Source organism: Odocoileus virginianus, chromosome X (assembly GCF_023699985.2).
Source record: "Odocoileus virginianus isolate 20LAN1187 ecotype Illinois chromosome X, Ovbor_1.2, whole genome shotgun sequence".
Classification (NCBI taxonomy): Eukaryota; Metazoa; Chordata; class Mammalia; order Artiodactyla; family Cervidae; genus Odocoileus; species Odocoileus virginianus.
Window position 1 is genome coordinate 18,607,805 of NC_069708.1, and position 20,891 is coordinate 18,628,695.

A 20,891-nucleotide genomic window follows, 5' to 3' on the forward strand; every position below is an offset into this window, starting at 1 on the left:
GATTGTCTGTTTTTTATTTCTTCTAGGTCCTTGTGAAATATCTGTTGTGTCTTCTCAATTTGTGCCTCAATTCTCTTTATCTGTGCCTCCATTCTATTTCTGAGATTTTGCATTATCTTACTATTGTTACTCTGAATTATTTTTCAGCTAGATTCTATTTACTCTTCATTTTTTTGTGTGTGACTTTTTATCTTGCTCCTTCATCTTCTGCATGTTTCTTTTACTGATTTTGTTTATCTTACTTACCCTTTTAGGGGGTTTCCTTTCCACAGGCTGCAGGATCGTGGAGTCTGCACCCAGTGGTTGGGTTTGGACCCATGCCTTGAGAAGGCTCCCTGATGGGGGGAACCTGTGCCTGTGTTCTGATGGTGAAGGTGAATTTTGTTCTGATTGACAGTGCTGCATCCAATGGTGTGTTTTGAGGTATCTATGAACTTATTATGGCTTTAGGCATCCTCTCAGAAAATGGGTGGATTTGTGTTCCTGTTTCCTGGAGCTGGATCTTCATGTTGAGATAACGGCCTTTGGGAGAGCTCTCACTGATTATCATTCCAGGGAGTCAGGAGTTCTCTGGTGGTCCAACCTCTTGCACTTGGTTCTCCCATCTCAGAGATTCAGGCCCAACCCACTGGGTGAAGCACCAAGGCTCTGCAAGCCACACAGCACAGAAGAGAGAGAAAAATAAAAAAAAAAAAATCAAACAAAAAAGCAAAGACAGAAAAATCTCCAAGAGAAATGATAAAGGAAAACCAAACATAAACACAAAAAAAGACTCACATGCACAAAAAGAAGAGAAATAAAGGAAACAAAATGAAAGGGAGAAATCAAACAAGCAAACAAACAAAAAACAAACCCATAAATGAAAACAAACACTAAAAACCAAACTAACAAAAACACAAAACCCAGATTAAATCAAGTTCAGAAAGCAAAAAAAGGGGCAAAGAAAACATGAAAGAGATACACCAATATAATAAAAAAATAAATAAAAGCAAGACGAAAACAAAAGGAAACATACAAAACACCAAAGAAGTAAAGATTAGATAAATATAAAATATAATTAAAAATAAGATAAAAAACAAAGAAAACAACATGGAAAATGCAATATAATGAAAAAGTACTTCAGAAATAGAATAAAATAAATTTCTTTAATAAAAGCATACAAACATTAAAAGTAAATAAAAAATTTTAAAAAGTAGAGTAATAATTTAAAGAGAGCAGCAATAGAACAAACCAAAGAAAAATGTCTATATATGGGAGTGAAGTGAGAAAGAGAGAGTGATAATAAGAATATTTTCCTGTGTTCTTAGTGTCAGTGTTCTTGCCCCCACGGTGAGCTCCAGCCAAGTTGTTTACTCAGGAAGTCCTCCAATATTTCTAGGAATTTCTCTGGACCTGCTGTGGTCACTGTGGGGCCAACTCAGACTCTGATATAGCCCTACTCCAGCTTGTGCTTGCTTCCAAAATTCACAATTACCCCCAAAGTCTGCAGCCTCAAATGTGGGAACACTTGTTGTTTATTCAGATATTCCACAGATACAAGGCTTACCAAGCCAACAGAGGGGGTTTAATACAGTGCTCTTGTGACTGCATGAACAAATTTCCTTCCTGTTCTCTGCTCATACAGCCCTTGGTAATCAACTTTGGTTTTGGCCTCACCTCTGTTTGTATGCTGCCCTCAGGCATCTGTTTCCCACTGAGAGGGTAACAGGCAGGAAGGCCAGGGGTTCCCAAGTGGAGGAAATAGACTGCAATTGTCAGACTTGTTTCTTCTCTCTTAAGTGGCAGGAGGAAACAAACTGAGTGTCAGACATGTTTTGTTTGTTTGTTTGTTTGTTTGTTTTCCCTTCTCTATACAAAATTAAAAGGAGATTTCTTTTAAAATTCTGTGTTGCCATGATGACACCTATTTCCACCTGAACCTAACTTTTCTCAAGCCTTGAGGTAATCAATGCATTTTCTTATGGAAATGTTTGCTGTGTTAATGAACTATGTGTTTACCTTAGAATCTGCCTTTCAAGTCTGTTCTGCCTGAGACCCAGAACCAATAATGGCTCAACAAACCAGTATGTTTTACTAATGGAAATATTCTCATAAGCGATGTTAATGAAACTATGTATTTGCTTGGAAACCTGCCTTTCTTCAAGATTCATGTTAATTGTTTATGGCCTGGAATGAGTCACCTTGTGCCAATGCTATCTTAAAATACATGTTGTGGGTGAGGGGTCTGGTGCCACTCTCAATTATGAGGCATTTCTTTTCTCTAATTAGGAGCTTGCTAATAGGTATAAAGCTCCTTGCTAAAAACTAGCAAGGGGACACTCTTTCTGCCCCCTTCTAATGTCTATGTCAGAATCTTTCTCTGTCTGCTTTATATTGTAATAAAACTTGATTACACAAAAGTTCTGAGTGATCAAGTCTCATCACTAGCCCCAGATCGAATACCTCTCCTCTCGAAGGCAAGAATCCCAGCATTGTTCATTGTTCATAGTGGCAACCTTTCAACACCCAGCCAAGAGAGGGCAAAAACAGCAGCTGATTAAGGCTCACTTGCTCACTGGGGCAGGGGAGAGGGATGGTTAGGACAGTCACAGGTGGGATCTGTTGGGAGTGCCTGTGGTGGCAGAGTTCTGTGGGAAATAACTGCAGCCTGAGGTGGGTCATGTGCTCTCATAGGAGAGTTGACCCCGGGTTGTAGTCCTTTGTCAGTGCCAAGCTGTACAAGCTTCCCAGGAAAGTGTGGACAGGGACCTATGCCTGCTCAAAGCTTGATGGCAGCCGTGGCATCTGTCACTCCCATCTCTGCTGTAGGAGACAACAGCCATGACTCACACCAGCTCTTGAGTTTGCCTAGGTGGTGTTCTACCAAATGTGAATGCATGGAGTTAGAGAGTTCATGACTGGCCTACCCTTCTCCTCTTGTATCCCAAGACAATTATCTCTTGTCCCTCCGGAAATCCCAGGCTTTTCCTGAACTTCCACAGCTGTGTTGTACTAGCCCCCTCAGATCATCTTCACAGGCAGTCAAGGCCAGTCCTCTCCTTGGAGTCTGACCTCTGAAGCCTGAGCCTCAGCACTCAGCCTCCACTTGCCCCAGTGGGCATGTAGACAAGCATTTCAGGCTGTGGGTGCTGGTTGGCAACAACCTCTGTGCAAAAGTCTCTCCACTTTGCCCTCTGCACGCCTGTTGTTGTTCTCTCTTCTGAGGTTCTAAAGTTCCCCGCTGAGAGTTATGTTTAGGCAGATTGATAGGGAGTGCAGAAACCCCTAAGGAGGAGGTGGCAAACATCTTTTTTCCCCTTCATTCATACAATTCTTTTGCCCTAGTCATGTAGGACATGTTTCTCTTAAGCTCTGTGTTACTATGGCAAAAATCTATTTCACCTGAAGGCTAGCTTTCCTTAGACCCGGAGCTAATGACTACAAACAATATATCTCAGCCAGGGACATGCTGCTCAGATCACATTCTCCCTGGCTAGTCTTGGGCCAATGTTATCTCAGAATGCATGTTATAGGAGAAGGTCCAGGTAAAACCACAGCCTTGGGCTCTGGGTTAACCTGTTCCTTCTGGCTAATCTCATGCTGGTGTCATCCCAGGATATATGTTATGGGAAAAGGTCTAGACAAAATTTTCACAACCTTGAGGCATTCCTTTTATTTATCCTCAGCAGCTATCAGAAAAAGTATACAATACTCTACTCAAACTAGTGAGACAGGTGATCTTTCCACCTCTTCTGATGTCTATGTCAGAAACTTTTTCTATCATTTTACTTTAATAAAATCTCTTTTGCAAAAAGCTCTGGGAGACTGAGACCATGTCTGATCCCAGAGTTAAATCTTCTCCTTCAAAGCCCACGAACCCAGAAACACCATTCACCAAACACCGTAAGCTAAGCTACCATTGAGGAGATTTCTGAGTGTATGGAAAATTTTCCTCCTTCACATCTCCCTCTTAGAGGCACATGTCCCACCCCAATTCCTTTGTCTCTTTTTCACTTATTTCTTTTGTGCTACCCCATTGGATTGAGATTAGCTTGCATTTTTGGAAGTCTGAGATCTTCTGCCAGCCTTCAGTAGGTGTTCTTTAGGAGCTCTTCCACATGCAGATGTGTTTTTGATGTATTTGTTGTGAGAAAGTTGATCTCCACATCTTACTCTCCTGCCATCTTGAAGATTCCCCCTCAAGTGTTTTATGTTCTAGAACTTTAGGTTCAATTTACCATGCCTTCAAAGGATTGCACAATGGCCCTCTTTCTGAGCACACAGTTTATACCCAGAGCAAAAATCTCTATTACTACTTTTACTAGCCCCCGGATATTAGCTCCCAGTTTTTATTTCATATTGTGCAGACTCAATTAACCCTGTTGATTCTTTTAGTATGTTTAATGAAGATTGTCTGAGGGGCAGATTTCTATGTTCTGTCTTATATCTCCAGGAAGAGGAAGCATTCCCCAATGAGACATAATGTCTATTCCATGATAAAAATTGGGTGAAATAGATGTAATCATTTTATTCAAAGCCCATTTCAATATGGGCTTCCTGGTGGCACAGTGGTAAAGAATCTGCCTGCCAATACAGGAGACACAAGAGATCCCTGGGCTGGGGAGATCCCATGGAGAAGGAAATGGCTAGCTACTCCAGTATTCTTTCCTGGAAAATTCCATGGACACAAGAGCCTGGTAGGCTATAGTCCATGGGGTCACAAAGAGTTGGACATGGCTGAATGACGAAGCAGAACTTTCATCTTGATATTATCAACTTTTATACCTTTAGTTTTCATTAAGAGCCTATCAACAAGCTTTGGTCTCACAAGAAATCCTAGAAGCTTTCCTTTTTATCCCCCAGCCACTTTATCTATTTTTATATAAAGGCTTTGGGGTCCTCAAGTGAGGGATTGAATCAAGGGACTCAGGCCCTTTTGTCAATCTTTAATTTGATAAACAAAATTTTGTAAATCAATTATAGTTCATTTAAAATTTTTCCATCTTGTTGGGAAGAAGTCTATAGACTTTCCCTCATCTTTTTTTTCTGTTAATCAATCTAGTTAGCATTAATTGACCAGTGATGTTTTTAAAATTTTATTCAGTTCAGTTCAGTTGCTCAGTCGTGTCCGACTCTTTGCGACCCCATGAATCGCAGCACGCCAGGCCTCCCTGTCCATCACAAACTCCCGGAGTTTACTCAAACTCATGCCCATCGAGTCGGTGATGCCATCCAGCCATCTCATCCTCTGTCTTCCTTTTCTCCTCAATAGTTAATTTACCATGTTGTTTTATTTTCAAGTGTACAACAAAGTGAATCAATTATACATGTAAACAAATCCACTGTTTTTTTAAAGATTCTTTTTCTACGTAGTTCATTACAGAGTACTGAGTAGAGTTCCCTGTTCTATATGGCAGGTTATTGTTATCTATTTTATATATAGTAGTGTGTATATGTCAGTCTCAAACTCACAACTTATCCCCCCCCCCCAACTTATCACCTAGTAACCACAAGATTGCTTGCTACATCTGTGTCTCTGCTTCTGTTTTGTAAGTAAGTTTATTTGTACTCCCCCCTTTTAAGATTCCACATATAAGCAATATCATATGATATTAGCCTTTCTTTGTCTGACTTACTTCACTCAGTGTGAAAATCTCTAGGTCCACTTATGTTGCTGCAAATGGCATTATTTTGTTCTTTTTATGACTGAGTAATATTCTATTGCATGCACCACATCTTCTTTTCTTCTCCACATCCTCTCTGGCATTTATTGTGTATAGATTTTTTGATGGTGGCCACTTTATCCTGTGTGAGGTGATACCTTATTGTAGTTTTGATTTGTATTTCTCTAATAATAAGTGATGTTGAGCATCTTTTCATGTGCTTTTTGGTTATCCATATGTCTTCTTTGGAGAAATGTCTATTTAGATCTTCCCTCATTTTTTGATTGGATTTTTTTTATATTGAGCCACATGAGCTCTAATTAACCAATGTTTCTATTAGCATCTGTAAGACACATTAAGGTGAAACCAAGACCACAAGTAAGGCATCCCAAACAATTCTTTCCTTGTTATTGTTGTTTGTTTTAGCCTAAGGTAGTTCTTGGTTAGTCAAGTATGCATGTGAAAGTTGGACCATAAAGAAGGCAGAGTGCCAAAGAATTGAAGCTTTTGAACTGTGGTGCTGGAGAAGATTCTTTAGAGTCTATTGGACAGCAAGGAGATCAAATCATTCAGTCCTAAAGAAATCAACCCTGAATAGTCATTGGAAGGACTGATGTTTAAGCTGAAGCTCTGATAATTTGGCCACCTGATATGAACAGTTGACTCATTGGAAGACCCTGATGCTGGGAAAGATTGAAGGCAGCAGGAGAAGAGGGCAGCAGAGGATAAGATGGCATAACTGATTCAGTGAACATGAACTTGGGCAAACTCTGGGAGATGGTGAGGGACAAACAGGCCCGGTGTGCTGTGCCATCCATGGGATCACAGAGCCAGAAACGACTTGGAAACTGAACAATGACAGCAAGGTAGTTCTTAAATTAGCTGTTACATATTTTTTATACACTTTCTAATTTGTTTTTATTTTTAAAATAGATACCAATAAAACAGAAAACTCTTTAAAAATTTACCAGTTTCAAAGTTACTCCAATTTAAATAATCCATCATCTGCCCATTGACAAATAGTATCTTAATATTGACTCAAACCAGTAAGACACGAGGGGCATCCAAACAAGAGAGTACAAAGGAAAATCTAGAAAGTTTCACAAAATCACAAAATATAGAAAGTTTACTTCTCAAAACAGTCTTAGGAAGAAAAGATCTCATTGTACAGGCCGATGCACGAAGGTGAAGTTGTCAAAGGCCTCAGAGAGTTGTCACAGCCAGCCAAAGGCTGCTCATAATCTCGTTCTGTTTGCCTGGCTGCCAAATATGCACAGTATGTACCTTCTGCATTGCAGTGACAAATCTTTTCATAGGAAGATCAGTTAGATCTTCTACTGATCAGTTGGAACATCCATATCTAAATGAAGATGAGTTAGAACACCTGATCAGCTAGAACCTCTTTATATAAAAGAAGATCAGTTAGAACATCTACATCTAAAAGACATAAGAAATTCAAGTTCCCTGTAGAAGGGCTTTTGTTCTTTTAAGGTCAAAATTCTGAAAAGACATTTTATCAAACTGGAATTTTTCTAGCTGAACAAGCAAGAAAATTTTTAAAAAGTAATTTTAGTATGTCAGAGGAACCCTGATTAAGCTATTTTTAGGTTAGATTTCCTTTAATTCTCAGTTAAGCAAGTTATTATAAGTATAAATTCTTTATGTAACATAATAAAGTATTCCCAGTGTCTCTCAACTGATGACAACCCACTTGGTGTCTTCCAACTGAGCAAAATCTTTCCAGCATCTTTTGGCTGAGGATTCCCAACTCAGAGGTACTCAAGTACCTCTTCTTAAAACTATGTTTCAAGGAAAATCTACTTACTCATCCAGTAAGAAGTTCAATAATATTGAATAAAACTTAGGATAACCAGCCAGTAACAGGAGATCCAAGGCCCAAGAGAAACTCACCCAAATTAATTTGGATTCTCCAAGGAGGTGAGCAGGCACAAGAGGGACTCCCTGGTACCAAAGCTTTGATTTCTCATAGAGTTCAGGTGAAACAGAGAAATCTGCTCTGTATCCCTTTGTGGTTGCCAAAACTAATGACTGAAAAAAAGCTCCACCTAGAAGTTGAGAATTATGTTTTATTTGATTGCTTCCTGAATACTACAGCTGAGGATAGAGCCTCTCAGATAGTTCTAAGAAACTATTCCAAAGGGATAAGGGAGGAGCCAGATAATATAAGAATTTTTTTTTGCTGAAAAAAAAAGCATGTAGTAAAACATTCAAAGACTGTTGCTAATCACAATATAGACATCTCAAGTTAATTATTTTTTTATTGCCTTTCCAAAGATAGTAACATGCAAGAGTCTGGGTTCATTGAAATTACTCTTTTCATATACATCTTAACTATCTAGGGCCAGTATCCTTTTTCTCTATCTTGAATTCCCCTCAGAGTGTACTTTCAGGGGCAGTTCAGTGACTGATGGCTTGATGGTCAAAACATCTTTTGTTCAAGGGAATGGAAGGCAACATTTTTTGTTTATTGAAGTGACAGGCAACAGTTTTTGTCCACACAGAGAATGCTCTATGTTTCAAATGGAAGTTTCAAAAGAGTTCCAAAATGGAAGATGAATTCCTATGTAAGTAAATCTAACAAGGAAGACATTTTATTGATAGCAGTACAGTTTAAAGAAAGAAAAACATAGGTTAGAAATTGATTTTATTGAAAGTTCAATTTTCAATGCATTAGCATATTTATTTTTAGAAAACATTTTTGCTTTGTTGAGATAGCACTAATACCTGGACCTAAAGCAATCTAACTTTCTTCTTCTTTTTTTTATCACACTCTTAAAACCAAGGTTGTGGGAATCTATTGACATGGGTTCAAATGCCAATTCTGTTTCTCACTCATAATGGGAGCTTGAGTAAATCATTCCACCTTTCTAAGCCTCAATTACCTCACGTGTAAAACTAGGTAATGAAACCTAGCTTGGTAGAGTCAATAAGGTTTGAAAGTATATTGAAGTCTTTGAATATTGTGAAGTTTACAGATATAAAGGGAAACCTAAAACTAAGGAATTCTTAAATCCATTTTTAGAATCCATAAAATTTGCAAAACCCTAGTGAAAAGTAGCAAAATTTTAATCTAAATAAAAGGACAGGCTATATTAGCATCAGGATTAGAAAAATATTTATGATTCGGGTTGGGGTTGCAACAACACAAATTTTCAGGTAGAGGTTACAATAAGACAAATATTCAGATAAATTTTTTCTAAATATCAGTACCAATATATGTAGTACAAATACATACCCCTTCACACAGATCTATTTATCTACATATACCTATGTACGAATTCAGTTCAGTCACTCATCATGTCTGAGTCTTTGAGACACCATGAACTGCAGCACACCAGGCTTCCCTGTCCATCACCAACTCCCAGAGCCCTCTAAAACTCATGTCCACTGAGTCAGTGATGCCATCCAACCATCTGATCCTATGTCATCCCCTTCTCCTGCCTTCAATCTTTCCCAGCACCAGGGTCATTTCCAATGAGTCAGTTCTTCACATCAGTTGACCAACATATTCAGCTTCAGCATCAGCTCTTACAATAAATATTCAGGACTGATTTCCTTTAGAAGTGACTGGTTTCATCTCCTTGCAGTCAAAGGGACTCTCAAGAGTCTTCTCCAACACCACAGTCTAAAAGCATCAATTCTTCAGCACTCAACTTCCTTTATAGCCCAACTCTCGCATCCATACATGGCTACTGGAAAAACCATAGCTTTGACTAGATGGACCTTTGTTGGCAAACTAATGTCTCTGCTTTTTAATATGCTATTTAGGTTGGTCATAGCTTTTCTTCCAGGAGAAAGCGTCTTTTAATTTCATGGTTGCAGTCACCATCTGCAGTGATTTTGGAACCCCCCCCAAAAAAAAATAAAGTCTCTCACTGTTTCCACTGTTTCCCCAACTATTTGCCATGCAGTGATGGGACCAGATGCCATGATTTTAGTTTTATGAATGTTAAGTTTTACGCCAACTTTTTCACTCTCCTCTTTCACTTTCATCAAGACACTCTTTAGTTCTTAACTTTCTCCCATAAGGGTGGTGTCATCTGTGTAACTAAGGTTATTGATACTTCTCCAAGCAATCTTGATTCCAGCTTGTGCCTCATCCAGCCTGGCATTTCACTTGATGTACTCTGCATATAAGTTAAACAAGCAGGGTGTTAATATACAGCCTTGACATAATCCTTTTCTGATTTGGAACCAGTCTGCAGTTCCATGTCCGGTTCTAACTGTTGCTTCCTGAGCTGCATACAGATTTCTCAAGAGGCAGGTAAGGTGAACTTGTATTCCCATCTCTTTAGGGGTTTTCCAGTTTGTTGTGATCCACAAAGTCAAAGGCTTTGGCAGAGTATATAAAGCAAAAATAGATGTTTTTCTGGAACTCTCTTGCTTTTTCGATGATCCAATGGATGGTGGCAGTTTGGTCTCTGCTTCCTCTGGCTTTTCTAAATTCAGCTTGAACATCTGGAACTTCACAGTTTATATACTGTTGAAGCCTTGCTTGAAGTATTTTGAGCATTATTTTGCTAGCATGTGAGACGAGTGAAATTGTGCAGTAGTTTGAACATTCTTTGGCACTGCCTTTCTTTGGAATTGGAATGAAAACTGACCTTTTCCAGCCCTGTGACCACTGCTGAGTTTTCCAAATTTGCTGGCATATTGAGTGCAGCACTTTCACAGCATCATCTTTTAGGTTTTGAAATAGCTCAACTGGAATTCCATCACCTCCACTAGCTTTGTAGTGATGCGTCCTAAGGTCCATTTGACTTTGCATTCCAGGATGTCTGGTTCTAGGTGAGTAATCACACCATCCTGTTTATCAAGGTCATGCAGATTCTTTTCATATAGTTCTTTTGGGTATTCTTGCCACATCTTCTTAATATCTTCTGCTTCTGTTAGGTCCATAATATTTCTGTCCTTTATTGTGCCCATCTTTGCATGAAATGTTCCCTTGGTCTCTCTAATTTTCTTGAAGAGATCTCTAGTCTTTCTTATTCTATTGTTTCCCTCTATTTCTTTGCCTTGGCCACTGAAAAGAGCTGATTCACTTGAAAAGACCTTAATGCTGGGAAATATTGAGGGCAGGAGGAGAAGGGGGAAACAGAGGATAAGATTATTGGATGGCATTGCTGACTCAATGGAGATGAGTTTGAGCAACTCAGGGAGATTGTGAAGGACAGGGAAGTCTGGTGTGCTGCAGTTCATGGTGTCTCAGAGTCAGACACGACTTTGTGACTGAAGAACAACAACAACCTTACACCTAAAGCTATCAGAGAATAAAGATCAAACAAAACCTAACATTAGTAGAAGGAAACAGGAAGATAAGAGCAGACATAAATGAAATAGAGGTGAAGAAAATAATGGAAAAAATAAATAAAACTAGAAGCTGGTTGGGCTTCCTTTGTGGCTCAGGCAGTAAAGAGTCTGCCTGCAATGCAAGAAACCCGGGTTTGATCCTTCGGTCAGGACAATTCCCTGGAGAAGGAAATGGTTACCCACTCAAGAAGCTAAACAAAATTGATAAACAGACTCATCAAGAAAAGAAGGGAAAGGACTCAAATCATTAAAATTAGAAATGAAAATTGAGGTGGGTGGAGGTGGCCCAGTCAAATGCTTAGGGAGTTGGGTGAGAATCCAGCATACCTGAGGCAGACAGGCGGCTGGGCAGCCTCAGTTACCGGATAACTGCTTCTCTTTCTGGTGTTTCCTCCACATAGTGAGAAGTACGTTCATGAAAGTCCCTGAGACAGCCTCCATGGAGGAGCAGAAAAAAATGGAAGATAAAGTGACTAGTCCAGAGAAAGCTGAAGAAACAAAATTAAAAGCAAGGTATCCTCATCTGAGACTAAAGCCTAGAGGTTCAGATTTTTTAAAGAAATGATTGCTGAAAGGGCAAAGTTATTTTGATTCTGGGAATTACAGTATGGCTAAAGCAAAAATGAAGAACAAGCAATTTCCTACCACAGCCACAGATAAGACAGAGGTCACTGGTGACCACATTCCCACTCCATACAACCTTCCTCAATGGTAATCATCTCTTGTTAGCAAACTGGCTGATTGATTAAAAGAGTTGTACTGCATGTGTCTTGCAATTCCCATTATTTCCTCTTAATATATTACTTCTCTGTTTTTTATTTCCTTTCACTCACTAAGTCATTCAAGAGTGATGACTTCGCAGGTAGCAGTAGTGTGTGCTGCTATTGTAAGTGGATGTGGTTTAGTTGCTAAGTTGTGTCTGACTTTTGTGACCTCATTGACTGTAGCCCATCAGGCTCCTCAGTCTATAGGATTTTCCAGGCAAGAATACTGGAGTGGGTTGCCATTTCCTTTTCCAGGGGATCTTCCCAATTCAGGGATCAAATCCAGATCTCCTGTACTGCAGGTAAATTCTTTACTGACTGAGCTACTAGGGAAGTCCTGGTAAGGGAATATACTAATACTTATGTAGAGTTTTTGCTAGTTTAACAGTGCACTGGTGAAAAGAAAATGTTAGAGCAAAGTAAAATAATCTACTTGAAAATAATTATATGTATTACCTAACTCCTAGTGTAGTACTAGTTCCAACAAGTAACAAGTTTTACAATTTTAATGTTTTGGCTTTCTTTAACTCATTAAATTATAGCTTTGTATGTTACTCTTATTTAATATAACCCCTACTGTATTGGTTTCTTCTACATTTTCCTTTTGGATTTTGTAAAACAGAAATTTAAGACCACAAGTTTGAAGAAAAGTCACGTATTTCAAATACAGACAGGACTCCAAAAGATTTGTATCCTGTGCTTGAACTATAATGACCTTGACTCTGTTTCAGCTTCAACAGTAGAATGTTACTCAGGCAATATTTGCCCATTCTGTTGTAACTTATGTGACTCTGATGCTTAACAACTACTGTTGAAGCTAATATTCTTATTAAGTTCCATAGTGTTAAAATACCTTTTGCTGTTGAAGATGTGAGGTGTGCATGTGCATTAACTGTTGAATTCACTTTTGTGCCACTTTTGTAAGTACATTTTTTTTCACAACTTCTCACAACTGTCTGTGTTAATTTCACATATTAAAGAGTAGATGATGTGCTAACCAGAAGTACAAGAATTCCTATACAAAACTCTATATGTCATTTGTATATAGTAAAAGTGAAAGGTTTTGGTTTGTGAGCTGTTCACTATGCTGGGATTCATGACACCCAGAGGAGACGGTTTTGATCTGGGGCCAGAGACAAGGCTTGACTACTCAGAGCTTTTTGTGTAGTAAAGTTTTATTACATTACAATAGAGATAGGGAAAGCTTCTGACATAGACATCAGAAGGGGACAGAAAGAGTGCCCGCTTGCTAGTCTTTAGCAAAGTGTTTTATGTCTGTTAGTGAGTGAGTGAAAGTTGCTCAGTCGCATCCAGATCTTTGCAACCACATGGACTGCAGCCTGCAGTGAGCTCCTAATCAGATAAAAGAGACACCTCAAGACTGAGGGAGTTTCATCAGGCCCCTCTCCCACAATATTCATTGTTGAGCTAGAATGGCACAAGGTGTGTCATATTCGGCCATAAAACAATTGAGATGAATATTGGTTTGTTGACTCATTATCAGCCCAAGGTTTAAGAAAATAAATAAATAAATAAATAAATAAATAAGTTAGTCTTAGGTAGAACTGGCTTCCTCAACAGAGAAGGGGAAAAAAATGTCTGCCTGCCATTTGCAGTTTATTTCCTCCTGTGACTTGGGGACCTCTGGCCTGCCTACCTGCTAACCCTCTCAAGAGTAGTTTATAGTCTTGGGGTTATAGAATACCAAACTGAAATGTTTGCTCAGTCTTGTTGTTGTTCAGTCACTAAGTGGTTTTCAACTCTTTGTGACCCCATGGACTGCAGCATGCCATGTTTCCCTGTCCTTAACTATCTCCTGGAATTTGCTCAAATTTGTGTCCATTGAGTTGGTAATTGCTCAGTCTGTCATATACTTAATTTTTCATTTGTTACTAATATTCATGACATTCAGTGGCCTCGTGCAAATATGTTATGTTGCTTATGCATGTCTTTTGTCCTATGCAGACATATTTGACTTTTATGAAAATTAATTCATGTAATTTATATTAACGTTTTTTAATGTAGAAACATTTTACTTCCATAGTCAATTTGAGGGACATTAGAATAAAATGTCTTCCCTGGTGGCTCAGTCAGTAAAGAATCCACACACACACAAAAAGAATCCACTTACAATGCAGGAGACCTGAGTTCAATCCCTGGGTTGGGGAGATCCCAACCTTCCTCCCCCTGGAGGAAGGACATGGCAACCCACTCCAGGTTTCTTGCCTGGAGAATCCTCATGGACAGAGGAGCCTTGCAGGCTGCAGTCCATGTGGTTGAAAAGAGTTGGACACCACTGAGTGACTAAGCATACATACAGAATAAAATAATTTGCTTCCTGTAGCCCCTCCTTTTTTTTTATTGTTTCTTTGACTCAAATTGTGTCAGGCTGTGCTGTTCAGTCTATTCAGAAACATATGTATCTATAATTTTGCCTCAACTGTGTTCTTGCCTGGAGAATCCCAGGGACAGCAGAGCTTGGTGGCCTGCCGTCCATGGGGTTGCACAGAGTCGGACACGACTGAGGCAACTTAGTAGCAGCAGCAGCAGCAGTGCTGTTCAGTCTATTCAGAAACATATATATCTATAATTTTACTCTTGAATGCTGTATTTTCTAACACAATGATTTCTCAGTTTTTAAGTACTCTTAATCATGTATTATTACTAATTGACAATTGTTTAAATAAAAGGAAATTTATAATGAAACACATATTTGAGAAGACTGGCCCAGAAACCTAGTTATGTTGAGATGAATTTTAAGTAATTATAGTGAAATAAGTGAATTAGGCTTGTGACAATTAGAGCAATTTACATGATATGTGGAACAGATAATTCATATTTAGATATTTTGCTTCTATAGATGTCACTTTAGTAAAATGTAAATATAATTTTACTTGTCGTTTATCTAGTTAGAACTTTAACGGACTTTACTGCGACAAATTTACTGCTCTTTTCAGAGCTCTGACCATAAGCTGTAATGCTGTAGCATGACACTGAGGATCTGTAGCCTGAGATGATAGTATTTTTTTCTTCATCTTTGAATTGTGCAGGACTGCCATCTCTTTTGGATCCAGGCATCTTTTCTAGATCTTGGCTTCATTTGTACACCTGCTTTCCTATGACCCCAAATTACCATAAATGGTGCATTAAGCATAGCACCTGCACTTAAAGACTGCCTAGCACTCTGAGAAAAGCTTGCTGATTGTCTTCCTGATCCATCCACCCCAAAAGCAGAAAACAACAAAATCAATAATGTGCTAATTTGTTATAAAGATTAATTATATATATACACAGATTTGTAACGGGAGTGAGTAGGTTATACCAAAGTATGTATAATCATTGTGGGATTGATTTAAGAATTGCAAAATACACCAAAGTGGAATTTTGGTAATATCTAGTAGGTTTTTGTTTTTTTGTTTTTTGACTTCCCTAGTGGCTCAAATGGTTAAGTGTCTGCCTACAGTGTGGAGACCTGGGTTCGATCCCTGGGTGGGGAAGATCCTCTGGAGAAGGAAATGGCAACCTACTCCATTACTCTTGCCTGGAAAATCCCATGGGAGGAGCCCGGTAGGCTACAGTCCATGGGGTCGCAAAGAGTTGGACACAACTGAGCGACTTTCCTTCATTTCTACTTCAGTAGGTTTTTTAATGACTATTTGCAAGCAATCATCATTAAATTCACAAATATGTCAGAGATTAACCTGAAATATCAGATCATGTTATTCTTGATTATGATAAGATTCCTGCTATTGTTTGCGACAAGTGATGTAATCACTGTCTGAATTTTAGCTTGCATCAAGTGAAAGTTGCTCAGTTGTGTCAAACTCTTTGTGGCTCCATGGACTATACAGTCCACGGAATTCTCCAGGCCAGAATACTGGAGTGGGTATCCTTTCCCTTCTCCAGGGGATCGTCTTAACCCAAGGATCAAACCAAGGTCTCCCGCATTCAAGGTAGATTCTTTACCAGCTGAGTCACGAGGGAAGCCCAATAATATTGGAGTGGGTAGCCTATCCCTTCTTCAGAGGATCTTCCCAACCCAGTTATCAAACCAGGGTCTCCTGCATTGCAGGTGGTTTCTTTACCAACTGAGCTATCAGGGATGCCCTGATCAGGGAAGTATTAGCTTGTATAATAAATGCTTATATTTATCTACCTCAAAATTTGTTGCAGATCTGTGAAATACTAAGTACCCAAAATAAAATACTGTCTTTTTATTAAGAGGAAATTTCCTCATTAATAAAATATTGTCTTTTTATTAAAGGTAAATTTTCTCATTAAACCAACCTGCCTTCTGTAAAGTCACAGTGACTGAAATCTTAGAACTTTTCATCAGGAAAGACCTGCCATGTAGGACTTGTAGGTATGATTAATTGCTTAGCCTTCATTATTGGTGATTGGGATAGGGGTTTTGCACTTTTCTGTTTTTGTTCTGTTTAGAAGCTCAGTTCATTGAAGACATATTTGCAGATTGTTTCACCGTTGCTTGATACTTTTGACTAAGTATACTTTTGACTAAGTATACTTTTAATTAAGTTGAACTTAATTAAACCTTTTTTTTTTTTTTGGTGGTTAACTTGACTGAGCTGCCCTTGGAGGTATAAATAAAAAATAATTAAACCTTTTTATGATTTAAAATTTGTGGTTTGAGAAAGGGCCGATTTGAATCATTGTCTTTATTATAAACAAATGTTGGAGTAAATAAGTTGGAGATAAATACTTCATTAAAACCAGAAAAAAATAAATTACCTGTTTCATGTCCAGTAGCTCCTGTTTGATAGTAGAGTTCTGAGAAACATTTCATTTTTAAAGGCTATATCTGACTAAATTATATTTATTGGCTTGTTGAGATAGTAAAGAATGACTGTCCTGATGAACTAGAAGGAGCATGCTTGCAATCTATTTACAAGTTATTCAAAAATTCTTGTGCTGTCCACCTAAAAACAAGTCCAAAATGTTCACCAAAGCCTCTATTTGTTGTTACTTCACTGGAAATTTGTTGCTCTTTTTACTTGATGCAATAAAACTACACCTCTGAATATTTATTGATACATTTTACTAAACCAGATATGTATTCTTTCAACCCAAATTACTGAAATTTTATCAAACACTTAAATGTGAACTCTACTTGGACTGAGCTTTAAAGTTGGTGTTTGGTGATCCAGGGACAGGTACCCTATAGGAAGGAAGGGCATGTCCGAGTGGCAACTAAAAGCTTCTGTTGTGGCCTTTTCACATTCCCCAACATTCAGACACATTACTTCCATTTTTCATTTTCCTTTTTTACCTCATTTTACTTCACTTCCCCCATCCTGTTGTCATCCTTGCTTGTTTCTTAAGGCCCCTGATGGCATTTATTAAATGGTATTTAGGGCTGATTAATTATCAATCCTTTAATGTCCTTTCCAGTATACCATAATTAAGGATGCAATTTGGGTTTCCCAGTTGGCACTAGTGGTAAAGAACCCAACTGCCAATGCAGGAGACATAAGAAATGCATGTTCAATATCTGGTTGGGAAGATCGCCTGGAGGAGGGTAGGGAAACCCGCTCCAGTATTCTTGCCTGGATAATTCCATGGACAGAGGAGCCTGTCAGTCTACAGTCCATAGGGTCTCAGAGTCAGACACGACTGAAGTGACTTGGCATGCACACATGCAAGGAACCATTTAAAACTTTTTTTAAAAAACAGTATCTTTATCTGGACAAGAACAGGTTTGAACCCCTGTCCTAATTCTGCAATTCAGCATGCACTGCCAGTCTTCCCCCATATCTTTTCCACCTCTGACACCACATCACACCTTATAAAAATGGGATCAAATAAGTCTTATTCTGGGATTGTTATTCAAAGGATAAAAACCCTGATTTTAATACTATTTTACTAATTTCTGCCTTTTAATAAGTAGACTAATGGCTTTTATTCCATAAATCACTGACGGTCATGAAAACCATTAACTATCTTTGTAATGTCATTGATCAACTAAACAGCATTTGGAAGAAAAATCTAATTTTTAAAATAAGCCCTCAAATCTGTTACTGCATCTCTTATTTTTTATTTTAAACTTTTTACTTTGTATTGGGGTTTAGCCAAGTAACAATGTTGTGATAGTTTCAGGTGAACAAAAGAGGGATTCAGCAATACATATACATGTATCCATTTCCCCCCAAATTCCCCTCCCATACAGGCTGCTACATAACATTAACCACAGTTCAATGTGCCATACAGTAGGTCCCTTTGGTTATCTATTTTAAATATTGCAAAGTATACAGATGCAATGGGACACTTGCCTGTATTAAAAGGGCCAAGAATAAAAGCCTTTTTTTTTTCTGAACATGTCTATAGAGTTTGCAATTAAAGATGAAAATTGTTAAATAACTCTTCCAAAACTATACTTGTGAAATACACAAAAAATAAATATCTACTTAATTCCTACTGCAAAAAAGAAATGTAAACAGAGACATTGTAACTGACACAACAGAAATACAAAGGATCATAAGAGAGTAGTACAAGCAACTATATGCCAATAAAATTTGAAACTTGGAAGAAATTGACAAATTCTTTGAAAAATACATCTTCAAATGCACAGTCTCAGCTTAACTATGGGGTTTTAATCTGCTGCACCTGTTACTTTCAGGGTGGTCGCTCCTTCTTTGCTTATTTTGGCTTCCTCTCTTTGCAAGTCTCTTCAGTATCTTAGCTCCACCCTGACATGAGGGGTCAAAAGTAGCCACTTGTTCAGGCTCACTTGCTTAGTTGTGCTGTGGAGAGGGAGGGATGAAAAGATGCTCAACATCACTCACTGTTAGAGAAATGCAAATCAAAACCACAATGAAGCACCATCTCACACTGGTCAGAATGGCCATAATCAAAAAGTCTACAAACAACAAATGCTGGAGAGGGTGTGGAGAAAAGGGAACCCTCTTACGCTGTGGGTGGGAATGCAAACTAGTACAGCCACTATGGAGAACAGTGTGGAGATTCCTTAAAAACTGGAAAAAGAACTTCCAAATGACCCAACGATCCCACTACGGGGTGTACACTCCAAGGAAACAAGAATAAAAAGAGACACACATACCCCGATGTTCATTGAAGCACTATTTACAATAGCTAGGACATTGAAACAGCCTAGATGTCCATCAGCAGATGAATGGATAAGAAAGTTGTGTTATATATGCACAATGGAATATTACTCAGCTATAAAAAGGAACACATTTGAGTCAGTCCTAAAGAAGTGGATGAAACTGGAGCCTATTATACATAAGTCAGAGAGAGAAAGACAAATACTTTAAATTAACATATATATATGGCAATTTTGAAAGATGACAACAATGACCCTATATGGAAGACAACAAAAGAGACACACATGTAAAAAACAGACTTTTGGGCAGACTGAATCCAAAATATTGGATAACCAGAGAACTCCTGACCCCATGAAATACTAATTAGTGAGAAACCTCCCAAAGGCCTGCATCTCAACACTGAGACCTGGAACAACCAAAGGCCAGCCAGCTTCACTGTTGGATGCCTTGTGCCAAACAGCTAGCAAAACACTTCCCACAGCCCTTCCCATTAGGAAATAGGCTGCACACCACTGGGCACAAAACTGTCTTTTAGAGAGACAAGATCCAACTTCACCCACCAGAATACAGGCACAAGTCCCCCTAACCAGGAAAACTTCACAAAGCACTGGCCCAACTCTACCCACTGGGGGAAGACTACATAACTAAGAGGGACTAAGATTTTCAGCCTGTGGAAAGGAGACCCCCCAAACAGTAAATTAAACAAAATGAAAAGACAGAGAAACATGCAGCAAATGATGGAGCACTGTAAAAATACACTGGTCCAAATAAATGAAGACAAAATAGACAGTCTATGTGGTCAGAAAGCAACAGTTAGAACTGGACATGAAACAACAGGCTGGTTCCAAATAGGGAAAGGACTATGTTAAGGCTGCATATTGTCACCCTGCTTATTTAACTTCTATGCAGAGTACATCATGAGAAACTCTGGGCTGGATGAAGCACAAGCTGGATTCCAGATTGCTGGGAGAAATATCAATGGTCTCAGATATGCAGATGACACCACCCTTATGGGAGAAAGCGAAGAACTAAAGAGCCTCTTGATGAATGAAAGTGAAAGAGGAGAGTGAAAAAGTTGGCTTAAAGCTCAACATTCAGAAAGCTAAGATCATGGCATCCAGTCCCATCACTTCATGGCAGATAGATGGGGAAACAGTGACAGACTTTATTTTTGGGGGATTCCAAAATCACTGCAGATGGTGACTGCAGCCATGAAACTAAAAGATGCTTACTCCTTGGAAGGAAAGTTATGACCAACCTAGACAGCATATTAAAAAGCAGAGACATTACTTTGCCAACAAAGGTCCATCTAGTCAAAGCTATGGTTTTTCCAGTAGTCATGTATGGATGTGAGTTGGACTATAAAGAAAGCTGAGCACAGAAGAATTGATGCTTTTGAACTGTGGTGTTGAAGAAGACTCTTAGATTCCTTTGGGCTGCAAGGAAATCCAACCAGTCCAATCTAAAACAAATCAGTCCTGAATATTCATTGGAAGGACTGATGTTGAAGCTGAAACTCCAATACAGTGAAGAACTGACTCATTTGAAAAGACCCTGATGCTGGGAAAGATGGCAGGAGGAGAAGGGGACGACAGGATGAGGTGGTTGGATGGCATCACCAACTCAATGGACATGAGTTTGAGTAAACTCTGGGAGTTGGTGATGGACAGGGAGACCTGGTGTGCTGCAGTCCATGGGGTCACAAAGAGTTGGACACAGCTGAGCAACTGAATTGAACTGAACATGAAGAAGAATTCAGAGTAATGATGGGTAAGATCCAAAACATCAGACATAAAGTACAGGCACAGATAAATAAACTGGAGGCATGGATTGAGAAGATGCAAGAGATATTTAACAAGAACCTAGAAGAAATAAAGACCAATCAACAACATAAAAACTGAAATAAAAATACAGTAGAAGAAAACAATAAAGGATTAACCAAGGCAAGAGAATGGGTAATTGAATGGGAAGCTGGAATTGTGGAAATAACCGAAGGAGAGCAGAATAAAGAAACAATACTGTAAAGAAATGAGAACAGTCGCAGAGATATCTGGGACATTAAGTGCACCAACATT

At 38.7% G+C, this 20,891-nt stretch overlaps 1 protein-coding gene and 1 pseudogene across 2 annotated transcripts in view; both read left to right on the top strand.

Annotated features, from left to right (window-relative positions):
• The window catches only part of LOC110139862 (zinc finger X-linked protein ZXDB-like), a 94,120-nt gene that overhangs the window by 56,537 nt on the left and 16,692 nt on the right, over positions 1-20,891 (top strand). Inside the window, exon 3 of one of the 2 annotated variants that reach the window (XM_070461941.1) lies at positions 11,375-11,737. The exons of the other annotated variant lie outside the window; for it this stretch is intronic. The gene's annotated coding sequence lies outside the window, so the exon portion shown is untranslated. Of the gene's footprint in view, positions 1-11,374; positions 11,738-20,891 lie in introns of those variants that run through there. 2 annotated transcript variants of the gene reach the window in all.
• On the top strand, positions 11,389-11,737 carry LOC110139858 (cAMP-regulated phosphoprotein 19 pseudogene; annotated as a pseudogene).